Source organism: Etheostoma cragini, chromosome 9 (assembly GCF_013103735.1).
Source record: "Etheostoma cragini isolate CJK2018 chromosome 9, CSU_Ecrag_1.0, whole genome shotgun sequence".
NCBI classification, from domain to species: domain Eukaryota; kingdom Metazoa; phylum Chordata; class Actinopteri; order Perciformes; family Percidae; genus Etheostoma; species Etheostoma cragini.
Window position 1 is genome coordinate 29,685,108 of NC_048415.1, and position 15,146 is coordinate 29,700,253.

The 15,146-nt window shown below is 40.0% G+C and overlaps 1 long non-coding RNA gene across 1 annotated transcript in view; it reads left to right on the forward strand.

Moving 5' to 3' along the window:
- The first annotated feature begins 506 nt into the window (after positions 1–506).
- The window catches only part of LOC117950966, a 14,955-nt gene continuing 315 nt past the window's right edge, over positions 507–15,146 (forward strand). The window contains exons 1-2 of the long non-coding RNA XR_004658013.1: positions 507–603; positions 12,675–12,680. This is a non-coding gene — a long non-coding RNA (uncharacterized LOC117950966). The remainder of the gene's footprint in view (positions 604–12,674; positions 12,681–15,146) is intronic.

Below are 15,146 nucleotides of genomic sequence, written 5' to 3' on the forward strand. Positions count from 1 at the left end.
CGGGCTAAACAGAGGTTAAAAACAAAATGAATGGAAAGATATGTAGGAGCTGGCAACGGCGCGTCTACTCTCTACCATGCTGCGCCCCCAAGACTCAAATGTTTAACAGAAAGCTTTACAATTAATCTTTCACAGAACTTGGTGGCTACAGAGTAATTATCAAATGTTTCAATATGTAGCCAATCAAATGCATTTTGACTGAAATAGTGTGGGGGGGGGGGGGGGGGGCAGCTCAGTTGCACGAGTCTTTGCCGGGATGCAGGGCCGCCACACCTCAGCAGACTCGCTGTGGCAGGCCGTGGTGAAGTGGGTTTTATATTGGACGTTGGCTATTAGACACTCAAAAAATCTATTATGGAGTTTGACCTTCCATTATAAAACCAACTTTACCACGGTCTGTGACAGCTCGTCCTCGCTCGCTCCGTACATAGCTACAGACATGTGAGACGCATTTTTGACGTGAGTTGCGACGTGGTTACAAAAGCGAATATAAATGCAAGCATTTTCAAGCATCTATCCAAAATTCAAGCACTTTTCAAACTTTGAAAACACAACATCAAAATTCAAGCATTTTCAAGGATTTCAAGCACCCGTACGAACCCTGTTACTATTACGGTCTTTATGTTAAATATCACGGTATAGGATATTAGTTTATTAATGTATGTAGTAGTCTATTAAAAGAGACGCACATTTGTTTGTTTTCCTCACTCTCGCTTTCAAGCTGTACAGCCAATCAGATGATTTAGATGGTTTATTTAATTTTTAATTTTCTTTTTTTATTGTTATAAGAAAGAATAATTTTTAATGTAAAGAAGTTTCACAACAATTTTCCTTGGCCTTCCCCCCCGGCCCAGGTTGTTTGAAAGCATTTGTCGAACCTATTTCTCGGATTCATTCCAATTTTCTCGTTTATCATCCTGTCAATTAAAATGTGTGACCTTCTGCACTGGTTTTCAATGTAGTCCAACTTTGTGAATATTCCATCCATTTCCTGCTTAGAATGCATTATGTTTTCTTTCTTTGTCTTTGTTTCAATTTCAGTGTATCACCTTCCATTCTCTAGAAACTTGCCTTGTGTGAATTCCGAGCTAGTTTTAATCCTAGTTTTAGTTTTAATGTACAGCTCATATGACGCCATCCGGTCCTTTGTTAGTTCCATCCATAGTCAACTGAATAAAGCATTTAAAGTTATCCTTCTGCTGCACATCTCATTGTGGAATAATTTTTGCTGATTCAATAACTTGGAGAGTATACTCATTGGCCCTAATTTATGAAACGTGTGTATGACCTAAAACAGACGTGGGACGGGCGTAAGCCAGTTCCTACATTAGCAAGGCATTATCAATTTGAACGTGAGCGTAGGCTGCAATAAAATCTCTCATCTGGTCTAAACTAATGTACGCAAGTTTTCAAGGCAGTGTGGACTTGCAGTGCAGCTTATAATTAGTTTAACCGGAGACGGAGAAATCATCAGTTTATCACTTATTGGCAATCACAGATTTGGCTCTTTTAGAAGACCTCTATGCACCGGTAAAACAATGCACACATACACACATGGTCCACGCTGAAACGCTCTATCGCATTGATTAGGGCTGATTAAGGGGGCACCCTTCTCTACACACCAGAAAAAGTCAGCAACATTGTTTTAGCCTGTAGGGTTCTGTATAACATCTCGGAGGAATACAGGGTGCCATAAATGTAGTGTCCAGCACAGCCCCAACTGGGGACTATACAAAGGAACAGGATATTCTTCCTCACTTTTCAAAAGACTAGTGTTATGTTTGGCAATTATATTCAATACAGGAAACAATGCACAACATTTTTATTTGTTCTTGTTTTTCCAGCCCTTCTGCTGTTAGGAGACAGGGTCGGGGTAGTGGTCGAGCAAGGGGAGACAGAGTACATGCACTCTCCCTCACAGCTTGCAGTTGCCTGGCTCTGACTCATTAAAAACATATGTGTAAAATAAAAAACACTGCATGAACACAAGGAGAAGTCAGGGTTTCAATCTCCACCTCTGAAAAGTGCCGCTTCTTAGTTTGGATAACTCGCCATGTCTGAAATTGTAGGGGCGAAGCTTCCAAACCGAGAATATACTATAGTGGTGTTTGATGCTATTGTTTCCGGCCACTGTCTTTATCAATGTATGACCAGTCTTATGCTTTGATTGGTGTGATATATACAATTCATGAATACCATATATTGTAAGATGATTTCTACGCTCATATCTGTGCTAGTTTCTACATTAGGTTGATAAATGAGGGCCATTATAAATACCAAATCATCTTTGTAAGGGGATGATTTTGTATTTTTAAAAGCCATGATTTATTTATGCACATAATTTATAGGATTTGTGATTGCATAAACGGGTACAACTGACTTGAATCTTTCTTGTTTTTTTCTCAGATATCGTGTACAGCAGCACTCTCTGAATCGGGGGGGGGAATGAAGCAAGTACTTGAGGAGATTTGTCTCAGGACAGTTCATTTCCTTGCAATACACTATATTTTGTTGGATCATGACCATGGTTTTTCAGCTGCAATTTCCTATATCAACAGCTATTAATTTTCTACTTGTAGGTCTTCATTTTGGACTACATATTTGGCCTGCTGTTGTTTTTTAGCTGTAGTTTTACAGGTTTGACACATTGAATCTTCTTCAGTGAAGCCTCTGGAAAAAGATGGAACATTAGCATGCCTGCAGTGGGAAAGCCATAAAGGACAGTTTATTTGGGGAAGGACCAGCTGTGTTCTTGCAGAGAACTGAAGATTATGTGGATGTGGACACAACCAAAATTAGATGTAAACTATTTATTTTTTGAAAATTCAATTCTTGAGTGGTTGGGCTGAATGCCTCAACACTCAAATCTTATTTCTGACTTGGATAACCAATTAAGTGAGTAATCATTTCCATATTGTGGTTATACTGTAAGCAGGCCTTGGCAAGGTGCCCTGTCTTGCTGCTACAGTGCGCTGAAGAAAAACTCCTGCAGACAAGGTTCTGCCTCTGCTGCCCACTGCAGCTATTTGAACCTTTCAGGTTCAAACCACAGACGCTTCCCCACCCAGGTAACGGAGAGCCCCCACATAATATCATTACACCACATCAGATCCCAACGTGTCGGTTTTCACACCCTATAGACAGGTGCAAATCACCTAAATCAGCATAACTAAGGGCTGGTCCAAGGCAAACCTGAGCCAGCACTAAATATAAGGTATAAGATAGATACGTTTTAAGCTTACTCTAAAATGTGGAGACCGTGTCTGCCTGAGCTGGTTCCACAAGAGATGAGTCTATGGCATCTGTTCTACTTTTGGAGATGTGCTGCAGCATTCTGGATCACCTGGAGAGTCTTAAGGAACACATTGGATCAACCTAAAAAGTAATTACAATACTCTAAAAAAGTGCCTCAAAGTAACAAATGCATGGACTAGTTTTTTTGCATCTTTTTAAGATAGGATATGCCTTCATTTTTGCAATGTTACCCATGTCAAAAAGGCAGTCATCATTATTAGAATTACGTCCTTGCGATATACATACTTACTAACTGTACTCTTACTGTATTATATATATATAGCTTTGTTAGAGATCCTCTCATGCAGAGCATCAATGAGGATGTCATGTTTTGGAAGGTTAAGATTTAGTAGATGAATAGAAGAGCTTTTATTGGAGTCCAAGATGTGGTTTTCTTGATTGAATACGTTTATGTTTTCTACAATGCATTTACATATTTATATGTAGCAGACACAATGATATGAGGGATACAGGAATATAACAACGTGTATATTATAAGGATATACTGTATAAGGACGCTTGTCAAAAAGTACCGGGATGTTTTTTGACGCTTTTGCCACTCTGACGTGGCAGCATTCTCTGTTTGACCATGGGAGAAGCTCACATAGCCACTGCACGGCCAATACAGTGACACTAGAAGCCTTTATAAATTACATATATAACGACAGAATTTGTATTGTTAATTGGTCGCAGGGGTGTCTGTTAGCAGTTAGCTTGCTTGTTAGTTGCTGAGCGAGCAGCCGCCAGACTAACATAGGGATCCATGCAGGACGTCACTGTGAGGGACCGTTTAGAGACAACGTTAACTGGTCCTTGTACAAACTGTATATCATAAAAGATAGGTAACCCGGCAACGGAAATTATGAGCTTGTCCTCATAATCCTCTAATGCAGGGGTCTTCAACGTTTTCCAGGCCAAGGACCCCCAAACTGATGGCGAGATGGAGCGGGGACCCCCTAATTATATATATTGTATAAAATTGTGTTATATCAAACTGGTCCTATAGTGCCATGTGTGCATTGATGACTGAAAGACATCTTCTGCCTCCATTTATCTGTTTAGTACAGTGTGTTGAATTCATGTTAATGTGTATTTAAAGACATTTCAATTGGTGGAAAAAATTGCAGGGGGGGGAATATAAAAAAAAGTCTAATCAACCAAAACTTTCGCGACCCCCATGCAGTACCTCCGCGGACCCCCTAGGGGTCGCGGACCCCCTGTTGAAGACCCCTGCTCTAATGTTTTGGTAGGAACAAAAATTTACATTTTATTTTTCTCCGGGATCAGTCAGGACGAGGTATATCTATACTCTGATTGGTTGCTGGCGTTAGCCCCTGAACCGCATCATAGCTCATTACTTTAACCGTACGTTCACACCGCCGCCGACTTGAGCGTCTAAAGTTACCGGAAGACATTCATTTTAAATGGAAGCCGGCTTCTCTCAGCTGCAAAGAGCGGCAAATCTGTCAGTGCCGCGTTTGGGGCGTTCTGAGCGTGTTGAGCATCAATCAGAAAGTTGAAATTTTTCAACCTAATGGTAATGAGCTATGATGCAGTTCAGCCGCAAGCAGCGGCAAACGCCAGCCGCCAATCGGAACATAGACTCCCTTTGTGCTGAATGATCTCGGAGAAACATACATTGTACATTTTTGTTCCTACCAAAACATTAATTATGAGGACAAGCTCATAATCGCTGTTTCTGGGTTACCTATCGTTTATGATATAACGTTTGCACATAGGGACCAGTAAACGTTACCTGCCGGCCACATTGTCTCTAAACGGTCCCTCAAATGACGTCCTGCATGGATCACTAGATTAGTCTTGTGGCTGCTTGCTCTGCCTACATGAGCAAGCTAACCGCTCACAGACATCGCTGCAACCAATTAACAATTCACCTTCTGTCATTATATATGTATGTAATTTATAAAAGGTGTCTAGTGTCAGCGTATTGGCAGTGGCTGCGGTCGAAGAGAGAACGCTGCCACGTCAGAGCAGCCAAAGCGTCAAAAAGCTTCCCTGTACTTTTGGACAAGTGTCCTTGGCAGGGCAAACAGAGCTTTTTTGCAGCTCGAGTCGGTGGCGGTGTGTACCTACTGTAAAGTTTAAAAATGTCAACTTTCTGATTGACACTCAACGACCAAAACACAACGCTTACAGATTTGCCGCTCCTTGCAGCTGAGAGAAGCCAGCTTCCATTGTAAATGAATGACCTCCGGTAACTTTAGAAGCTCAAGTCAGCGGCGGTGTGAACGCACGGTAAGACAGCTTTCTGCTGTGTCCAGAAACAGGGTTGATGACCCACAAACAGTGAACACAGACTGTAAACCCATAAATCCACAATTATTATCCAATTATTATTTGATTAAAAAAGACTTTAAAAGCTTTATTATGTCAGGGTTGCAACAATTGGGAACATCAATTAGAATGGAAAAATAATGACATCTTAGTTGTTGTTTTTTTTTAAATGCATTTAGGAAATAAATCAATCATAAGTGTTTATTTGTTATACATGCACAGTGAAGGAAGACAGATGAAGCCAAATGGCTTTTGATGGAAATGAAGCATTACTGCAGCACATCTGTTCTGTAGATGAATGGGTGTAAATTGGGTTTCGTGAAGCAAATGTATCTCTGTGACATGTGCTACTTGGAGTTATCTCCAGAATATGGGATTTTTACTAACACGTTTTTCACATTTCACACTTTGAGAAGCTGCATGCCAGCAATTTAAGCATTGTGTTTCAGATTTGTGTGCATGTAAACACTTCATGTGCAATAACTCAATACTCGTTATCCAGGCAAGCAGAAACCTAGATATGAATAAGCTGTTGAACTTAATACCATATAGACTTGATACCGTTGTGAGTAAGCTCATCTTTTTTTGTGATCAAATTTTTTTTATATTCAGAAATTAACAGATACAAACAATTACAAGCAATACACTGAGACATTGAATGCGTAGCTCATCTTCTTTTTTATGATAACTATTTTTATTTTTATTATTTTAACAGAAACAAAACTTTCAATTTGAAACATGAACGTGCCCAAAAAAATTCAAGAAAAGATGACACATTAACTACAATATTCAAGACCAAACAACAACATAATAACAAAATAGATACACTATAAACAAGATTAACATATGCAGTGCCTTGCGAAAGTATTCGGCCCCCTTGAACTTTTTAACCTTTTGACACATTTCAGGCTTCAAACATAAAAATATACAATTTTTATTTGTTTTGAAGAATCACCAACAAGTGGGACACAATTGTGAAGTAGAACAAAATCTATTGGATATTTTAAACTTTTTTAGCAAATAAAAAACTGAAAAGTGGTGCGTGCCAAATTATTCGGCCCCTTTACTTTCAGTGCAGCAAACTCACTCCAGAAGTTCAGCGAGGATCTTTGAATGATCCAATCTTGTCCTTAATGACTGATGGTGATAAATAGAATCCACCTGTGTGTGATCGAGTCTCTGTATAAATGCACCTGCTCTGTGATAGTCTCAGGGTTCTGTTGAAAGCGCATCATGAAGACCAAGGAACACACCAGGCAGGTCCGTAATACTGTTGTGGAGAAGTTTAAAGCCGGATTTGGATACAAAAAGATTTCCCAAGCTTAAAACATCCCAAGGAGCCCTGTGCAAGCGATCATTTTGAAATGGAAGGCGTATCAGACCACTGCAAATCTACAAAGACCTGGCCGTCCCTGTAAACGTTAAGCTCAGACAAGGAGAAGACTGATCAAGATGCAGCCAAGAGGCCCATGATCACGCTGAATGAACTGCAGAGAACTACAGCTAAGGTGGGAGAGTCTGTCCATAGGACAACAATCAGTCGTACACTGCACAAATCTGGCCTTCATGGAAGAGTGGCAAGAAGAAAGCCATTTGTCAAAGATATCCATAAAAAGTCTTGTCTACAGTTTGCCACAAGCCACCTGGGAGACACACCAAACATGTGGAAGAAGGTGCTCTGGTCAGATGAAACCAAAATTGAACTTTTTGGCCACAATGCAAAACGATATGTTTGGCGTGAAAGCAACACAGCTCATCACCCTCAACACACCATCCCCAATGTCAAACATAGTGGTGGCAGCATCATGGTTTGGGCCTGCTTTTCTTCAGCAGGGACAGGGAAGATGGTTAAAATTGAGGGGAAGATGGATGCAGCCAAATACAGCACCATTCTGGATAAAAACCTCTTGGAGTCTGCAAAAGACCTGAAACTGGGACGGAGATTTATCTTCCAACAAGACAATGATCCCAAACATACAGCAAAATCTACAAAGGAATGGTTCACAAATAAACGTATCCAGGTGTTAGAATGGCCAAGTCAAAGTCCAGACCTGAATCCAATCGAGAATCTGTGGAAAGAACTGAAAACTGCTGTTCACAAACGCTCTCCATCCAACCTCACTGAGCTTGAGCTGTTTTGCAAGGAAGAATGGGCAAGAATTTCATTCTCTTGATGTGCAAAACGGATAGAGACATACCCCAAGCGACTTGCAGCTGTAGTCGCAGCAAAAGGTGGCTCTACAAAGTATTACCGCAAGGGGGCCGAATAATTTTGCACGCACCACTTTTCAGTTTTTTATTTGCTTAAAAAGTTTAAAATATCCAATAGATTTTGTTTCACTTCACAATTGTGTCTCACTTGTTGGTGATTCTTCACAAAAAATTGAAGCCTAAAATGTGTCAAAAGGTTGAAAAGTTCAAGGGGGCCGAATACTTTCGCAAGGTACTGTAGATATATATAAATAACAACTCTCTCTCAAGTCTCTCCCCAGCACAAAGCTTCTTTGGCTCCCCTCCTGAAAGCTCAAAAACCTTTTACCTTTCCCCATTTCTTATTGTAGACATCCAATCTGGTAAAATTTTTACATGGCATCTTTTTAAACACTGCCAAGCCCACTGCCAAGCCCACTCCCACTCCAGAAAACACCCCTTCATTCCTTCATCTTCTCAACATAATCTGTCCGGCTAATATTAAACTAGTTTGGACTCAACTTCTTATGTGCTTATCTATTCTGTTTACAATTGATCAATCTCCTAGAACAAATAATCTTGGGCTGAATGGAACATGGGTCGTTGCAATCCGACATAGATTGTCATGTATCCCAAATAAATTCCTCGACTTTATCATACATATTGTACAATAGGGGCAATGAGTAAGCAAATTTTCAAAGAAAATATTCAGAACATTGTTTTAATTGTGGATTTATCTCCAAATCCACATAGCACGGCTCATGGCTTGCAGTGTTTAGATATATACTCGATCCGATACCAAATTGATTGTATTTTAACCTTGAAACGGAAAAGAAAGCTCTGACACCAGTGTTTTTGTTAGTGAGATGGTAGCTATTGTTACAAATTTGTGAGCTTCATCAGGCTGAAAAGCAGCAAAGTAATGTTGGGGAACTGGCTATTTGCTGCAAGTGGTATTTTTTATTAAAATGCTTTTTTAGTAAGCAGTACCTGGGCTCTGTTCTAACATCAGCTGTATAGGTTTGATCTTTTCAAAAAGTAAAATAGCATTGTACACTGAAGAAGACATATATTGCCTAATCTTAGGGATAAAGCCATTTTTACTGCTGTATTGTTGTACACCATTCGTCCTCAGAGGCTTTTTGGCATTGTTTTGCATTTCTTATGATTGATTAAATTCTATGGACTTTTCACAGAGAAATCCCAAATAGACCCATTGTATTTACTGATAGATGGCACGCCACACCACCAATGTTTGATTTACACTGTAACATATTGTAAATGGAAAAAAGAAATTAAAAGATATTCTAAGGCTAAATATTAATCTGATGACTGAATACAATGCCATAATGTAAGACATAGTTACTCTAAAGCTAAAGTAACTGGGATATTTTAAAACAAGTCAAAGGTTAAGTATCCTGACTTTGATAAGCAATTAAAAAATGAATGGATGATGCATAGATGGATAGGTAGGTAGGTGGGTGAATGAATGCATGGATGGGTGGGTTGATAGATATATGATGGATAGATTAATGCTTGTTAGAAGAGTGGACATATGGATGATTAGTGAGACAGGTGGCTGGATGGATGTTGGATTAAATAGATGTGGATGGATGGATGACCGACGGAAGGATAGGTAGGTGGTTGGATGGATAGTCCATACATGGAGAGGTAAATGGATAGATTGATGATGCAGTAATGAATAGCTGCAGTAGATAGATGACTAACTAAATGGATGGATGGGTGGATAGATAAGTAGATGTTGGAGATTGATAGATAGATAAATATAGACACTGTAACTGGATTACCATTTGTTACAGAAGGCAGAATTCTTTTAAGTCATAAACATTAATATTTTTCTGACTGTAAAGAAATACTCTCCTCCTGAACATGCTGTATATTTTGTGTATCCTATGCTAAATAAAAATGTTGTGTCTTTGTAAAAAAAAACTTCAATTGTACTGCATCATGCTGTTATTGTTTTTCATTTTACAATATTATTGAATGTATCAATTCTGTATATTGTACAATCTGTCGTTGTAATCTACATATTGATTTATTGTGATAATATGCATTTACAATATGGATTTTGTCACCCTCTTCTTTGCATGTTGAAGTCAGGTATTCAAATATAAAAATGTACGCAATGCTGAGATTTGATACACAGAGGTGCTTTACTAAAAATAAAGAGCTCATTTCATATAGACGGTGTTGCATCCTGTTGAAAACAGGAATGTTACTCCCAGAGCAGAAGACCATAAACAATCAGCCATCTTTTGTTTCAGACACTATACCCATAACCAGTTAAAAAGTATACAGTTAGTACACATAAAAGCAAAGCTTTGTGAACAGGAAAAGTAATTGGGAAGAAATTATCTCAAGGTTAACCAGACCTAAGTGAAAACAAAAACAAAATGGATGATAAAATGAAAACCGGACACTAGAAATATGGCTTGTGCACTTACAAAATAAAATGAATAGTCTAGAGAGACTATTCATTTTATTTTGTAAGATGGGTTCAGAATTGACAAGGCTTCATCATTGTCTTTATGTAGTTTAACTGTGCTTCGTATCCACAAGTGTTGCGTTACCGCTATCTACTGGAGAGGGCTGGATTGTCACTTGAGACAAGTTGTTTGTGACCACGGGCCGAAGAAAGGATCCATACAAATAGGACGTTTACAAATATATTTCCATTAAGAAAATATCAGGGTGATTTACAGATGATGAAATATGAGTTAGGAAATAGAGGCAAAGACACAGATACATATTTACAGATTCCTTAAATCGTTCAGAGTGACCAAGGCCTACAGTTTGAGGTCGAGATTGTGCAGAGATTGTGTCAACTTTAGGGATGGAAAAGATATGCACCGTTCCCTACAACCCCAAATCGGATGGCATAGCTGAGTGCTTTACCGGACTCTCACTGGCCAAATCATTGCTCGCCTTTGAAGGTGACTTGGATAATGACCTGAAACAGGCTTTCGCCATCCTGAAAAGAATCTCAGAGAGAAGGTGATTCAATAAAAGGCGTACAATGTCAGATGTCGGTGTCCCACCTGAGCTGCACACAGACCAGCTGCAGTCGATAGCAGATGTGTTCTCAGTCGGCATCTACTCAATCCTCTTGTGAGTTTAAAACATATATATATTATTTGGACTTAAAGTTGAACGGTCTTCTTTCTCTCTCTGTTGGTCTCCCAGTGTGAGTCAGCAGTAATGAAACGTATGGGCCCAATTAACATTTCTATTATCTATCCTTGTTGGAAGTCATGAATTTCCAAGTACAATGGAATGCAACATAATTAACAGTAACAAGCTCCACCTGGGACAGAACCCCTGCTGACTGACGTTATTAGCGTCACTTAAATGGAGCTGTGTGCTCCATTTAAATGTAGGGTTTTGTATCAATTGACAAAGCAGCAAATACAAGCGCTTTCATTATTTGGTCATATTGTCAATCACCATTGTCAAACTCACTTTTTTTTAATTAAATCTTAGGACAATAACTTTAAAACATCTAGCTGCAGAAGGACATAAAGCAATTTTCTCTTAGCTCCAGTTGTTTGGGATTATTGTAAATCACTAACTCAAACAAAAAAAACATCTGAAAGGTAAAACCTAAAACTTTCAAACAAAACATCTGTCTAGTCGTAAACTAATTCTTACTAACTTTTATTTGTTTGATATTATGTTCTTTTGTATATAGTTTCCTGTGCTTCTTTCTCAATGATCAGTTTTTTTATTTCTCCATCATGTTGTGCTCCCAGCTGTCTCGTTTGCTACTCTTAGTTTGCAATTCTGGCACAATATCTTGCGTGGGCAGGTCTTACAGGGGTGTGTCCCCATTGGCTAATGAGTTTTTGGGGATGTTTGAGTGACAGCTCAGTACCTGCCTGCCCTGACGTTTCAGTGCAGCTAACGTTACTCTGGAGGTCACTCACAAAAACCTCTCTACACAGTCGATTTCTACAAGATTAACAAAGTGTAAGTGTTGATTATATATATATACAATGTCTGTGATGTACGTTGCTAATATGGTTAAGAGACATTTGTTGTTTCGTTGTGTTAAGTTTAGTAGTAGTAGTAAAGCTGTGTAAGTTAGCATTTAACATTAGCTAACTGCTAACGTTATCTAGTGAATTACAAATGCTAGCCAGGCCAAGTAACGTTTGCTTACTTTAAGTTACTGGGCAAATTTGCAATGGTAAACATGCAAGCTTTGTGAGGCCTTACTCCATGGAGCTGTATCAATTATCGTATCTCAACGTGCCACAGCTGACATCCAAAGTATTGGAAAAGAAAACACTGATGCATTCTATCAGTCATTAGCAAAATAATCGCGTCCGAACAACAAACATCAGACACTCTGTTTTATAAACTGGATATTTCATCTGTAGTTCTTCTTTTTCTTTACACTGATTATTATTACTATTGTTCGGCTAATCTCTAAGAAAACCACACATTTTTGAATGGGTCGTTCAACAATGGATGGCATGGTGAGATCTCCTTTTCCTAACTTTCGCTCTCCTATCTGTAGCGTAGCTTTCCTTACTAGTCTGTCGTCATCCTTACGAACTTCAAGAACTGGCAAGTTTCCATTCATTTTAAGGGATCTCTCCTTCCTGGACAATTGCAATATTGCCAACTTGCGTCAAGCATGACACTTTTGCCTAAGAGCGATGTTGGCAAAATGTTGGTGCTGATTTTTCTTATGATGGTATGCAAGGACGAGCCGTGTGACAACCCCATCTCTTGGAAGAATAATAGGGTGACTGAGAAGAGCATCTGTTCCCCTTGATCGTCTTGGATCAAGGGGAGCAGATGCTCTTCTCAGTCACCCTATTATTCTTGTCCTCCCTGGCTGAGTATATGCAACTCTTCTTTGAAGGCAGGCTGCTGTGCTAGGTTTATGAGAGTGAGTGCAGCCCCCTCTTTTTCCTACACTTGGGCCCCATGAACCAATTTGAGTTGATCAGCTCTGATACCTTGAGGTCTCTCGAGGCATGATCAGCAGGGTTCTAAATTGTGTTGACGTAGCACCGTTATTCTCTGAACGTGGTTCGCGACAAAGACATGATACTTTCGAGCTTCCTTGTTGATATACCCCAGAACTATTTGGGAATCTGTCCAAAAATACTGTCTGTCAACCCTGAGCTCCAACTACTCCTTCAGCATACTGCTTACAGCACCTGAAATCACTGCTGCAGTCAGCTCTAATCTTGGGATTGTGACAATTTTTGCAGGAGCCACACTCACTTTGCCCAAGACCAAGGCGCTGTGTACATTATCTTCACCCACCAATCTGATGTATGAGCACTGTCCATAGCCTTGACAGCTAGCATCTGAAAAGTGATGCAGCTCCACTTTCAGAATTTTGCCGAAGTGTTAAGGTGTCAAGCACCTAGGGATCTGAATCTTTTCAAGGTTTCTTAAATCATTTAACCAATTTTCCCACCATGACTTCAACTCTTTGGGTAGTGGTTTGTCCCAACCAATGCCCTTCTGACACATTTCTTGAAGAACTCTCTTTCCAGATATCATGAACTGGGCTAGGAATCCTAACAGATCACACAGTGAGGCCAAAATAGAGTTTTCCACGTCGTGTGGATGGTTTCTCGTCAAGTGAGATCTTGGAAGAGCAGACGTCCTTCTCTACATTACACCGAACTCCTAAGACTCTCTGTTCTGGAAGATCGTCATAGTTGAGATCCACATTCTTCACCTCATTAGCAAGTTCAGTGACACTGATAGATTTCAGCACTTCTCGATTTACGGAAGGGAACTTTTGACGGTGGAAGTTTCCTTTAGCGCACACGGCTTGGGCTTCTTTCACTAGCTTGATTGCCTCATCAACAGTCTCTAGACTTATTAAGCCATCGTCTAGGTAGAAATGTTTTTTGATGAAGCTAACTGCTGAAGGGTGCTCTCTGTCAATCTGGCTGATTCATGAGATGCTTCATGCCATAATTGGCACAGCCTGGAGATGATGATGCTCCAAAGAGGTGAACCTTCACACGAAATTCTATAGGTTCTGCATTTGTGTCTCCATTTTCCGACCACAGGAATCGCAGATAATGTCTGTCTTCTTTACTGACTTGAAACTTGTGGAACATCTTTTCCACACAACATTTGACTGCGATTGGATGCTTACGGAACCGGCAGAGCACTCCATTCAGCCCATTTGTGAGATCAGGTCCTGTTAGCAGACGGTCATTCAAGGCACTGCCTTCGTTGAGCAATCAAAAACCACCCTGATTTTGTCTGGTTTTCTGGGATGGTAAACCCCTTGGTGTAGAATGTACCATGTGTTTCCTGATTTGTATTGCTTGTCTGCTCTTTCCACTTCCCCATCTTTTGAAGACTCCTTCCATAAATCTCACATAGTTATTCTTGAATTTAGGATCTCGGTCGAGTTTCCTTTTAAGGTGCTTCATCCGTACTAAGGCAAGGTTGATATTGTCTGGTAGTTAAGGGTGTACTTTGAAGGGAAGGGGCATTTCAATGTGACCACACTTCTTCTGCTGGATTGTTTCTTTTACAACCTGCAGGAACTGAATGTCTTCTTGTGATATGCTCTTTTCTCCTGGTCTTGTGTCTGCAAACTCAGACTCTAGCACTCTAATGACAGCAGCTGGTGTCACAGGTGGAATATCCCAGACTGATAGGCGATGACACAGACCAGTCCCATCCTTAGAGCTCACAAGCTGTGTTTCACCTCCTACGATGCTCCAACCTGGATCAGTCCAAGTGGCATTAGGCTCATAATCACCTCCAGTGATGACTTGTCATGGCGCCAGTGCGCTGGAGCAGTCATAGCCAATCAGTAAACCTACCCCATAATCCATTAGTGGGAGCTATGACTGAAAGGTGTTTTCAATTGTTGGCTGTATCGCAACGTTTGAGGGCAATGAAGTCCCTTGTATAGGCTGGGGGCAAGTCTATGGAACTGTCTGAGGCGTACCCTCTGACTCGTAATCCACTGACTCTCTGACTTCTCACAATTGAGTCTTTTCCCATGATAGCATGGAGATGTGTGTTTAACAGCTTTTGTTAAGAAACTAATGTAAAACTGTTGAAATGACAGAATCAAGGTTAAAACATCACAGAAACATCAGAAGGGGCCGAAACACACGTTTCCAGCATGGAGATGTGTGTTTAACAGCTTTTGTTAAGAAACTAAAGTTAAACTGTTGAAATGACAGAATCAAGGTTAAAAATTCACAGAAACATCAGAAGAGGCCGAAACGCACGTTTCTAGCATGGAGATGTGTGTTTAACAGCTTTTATTAAGAAACTAATGTAAAACTGTTAAAATGACAGAATCAAGGTTAAAACATCACAGAAACATCAGAAGAGGCCGAAAC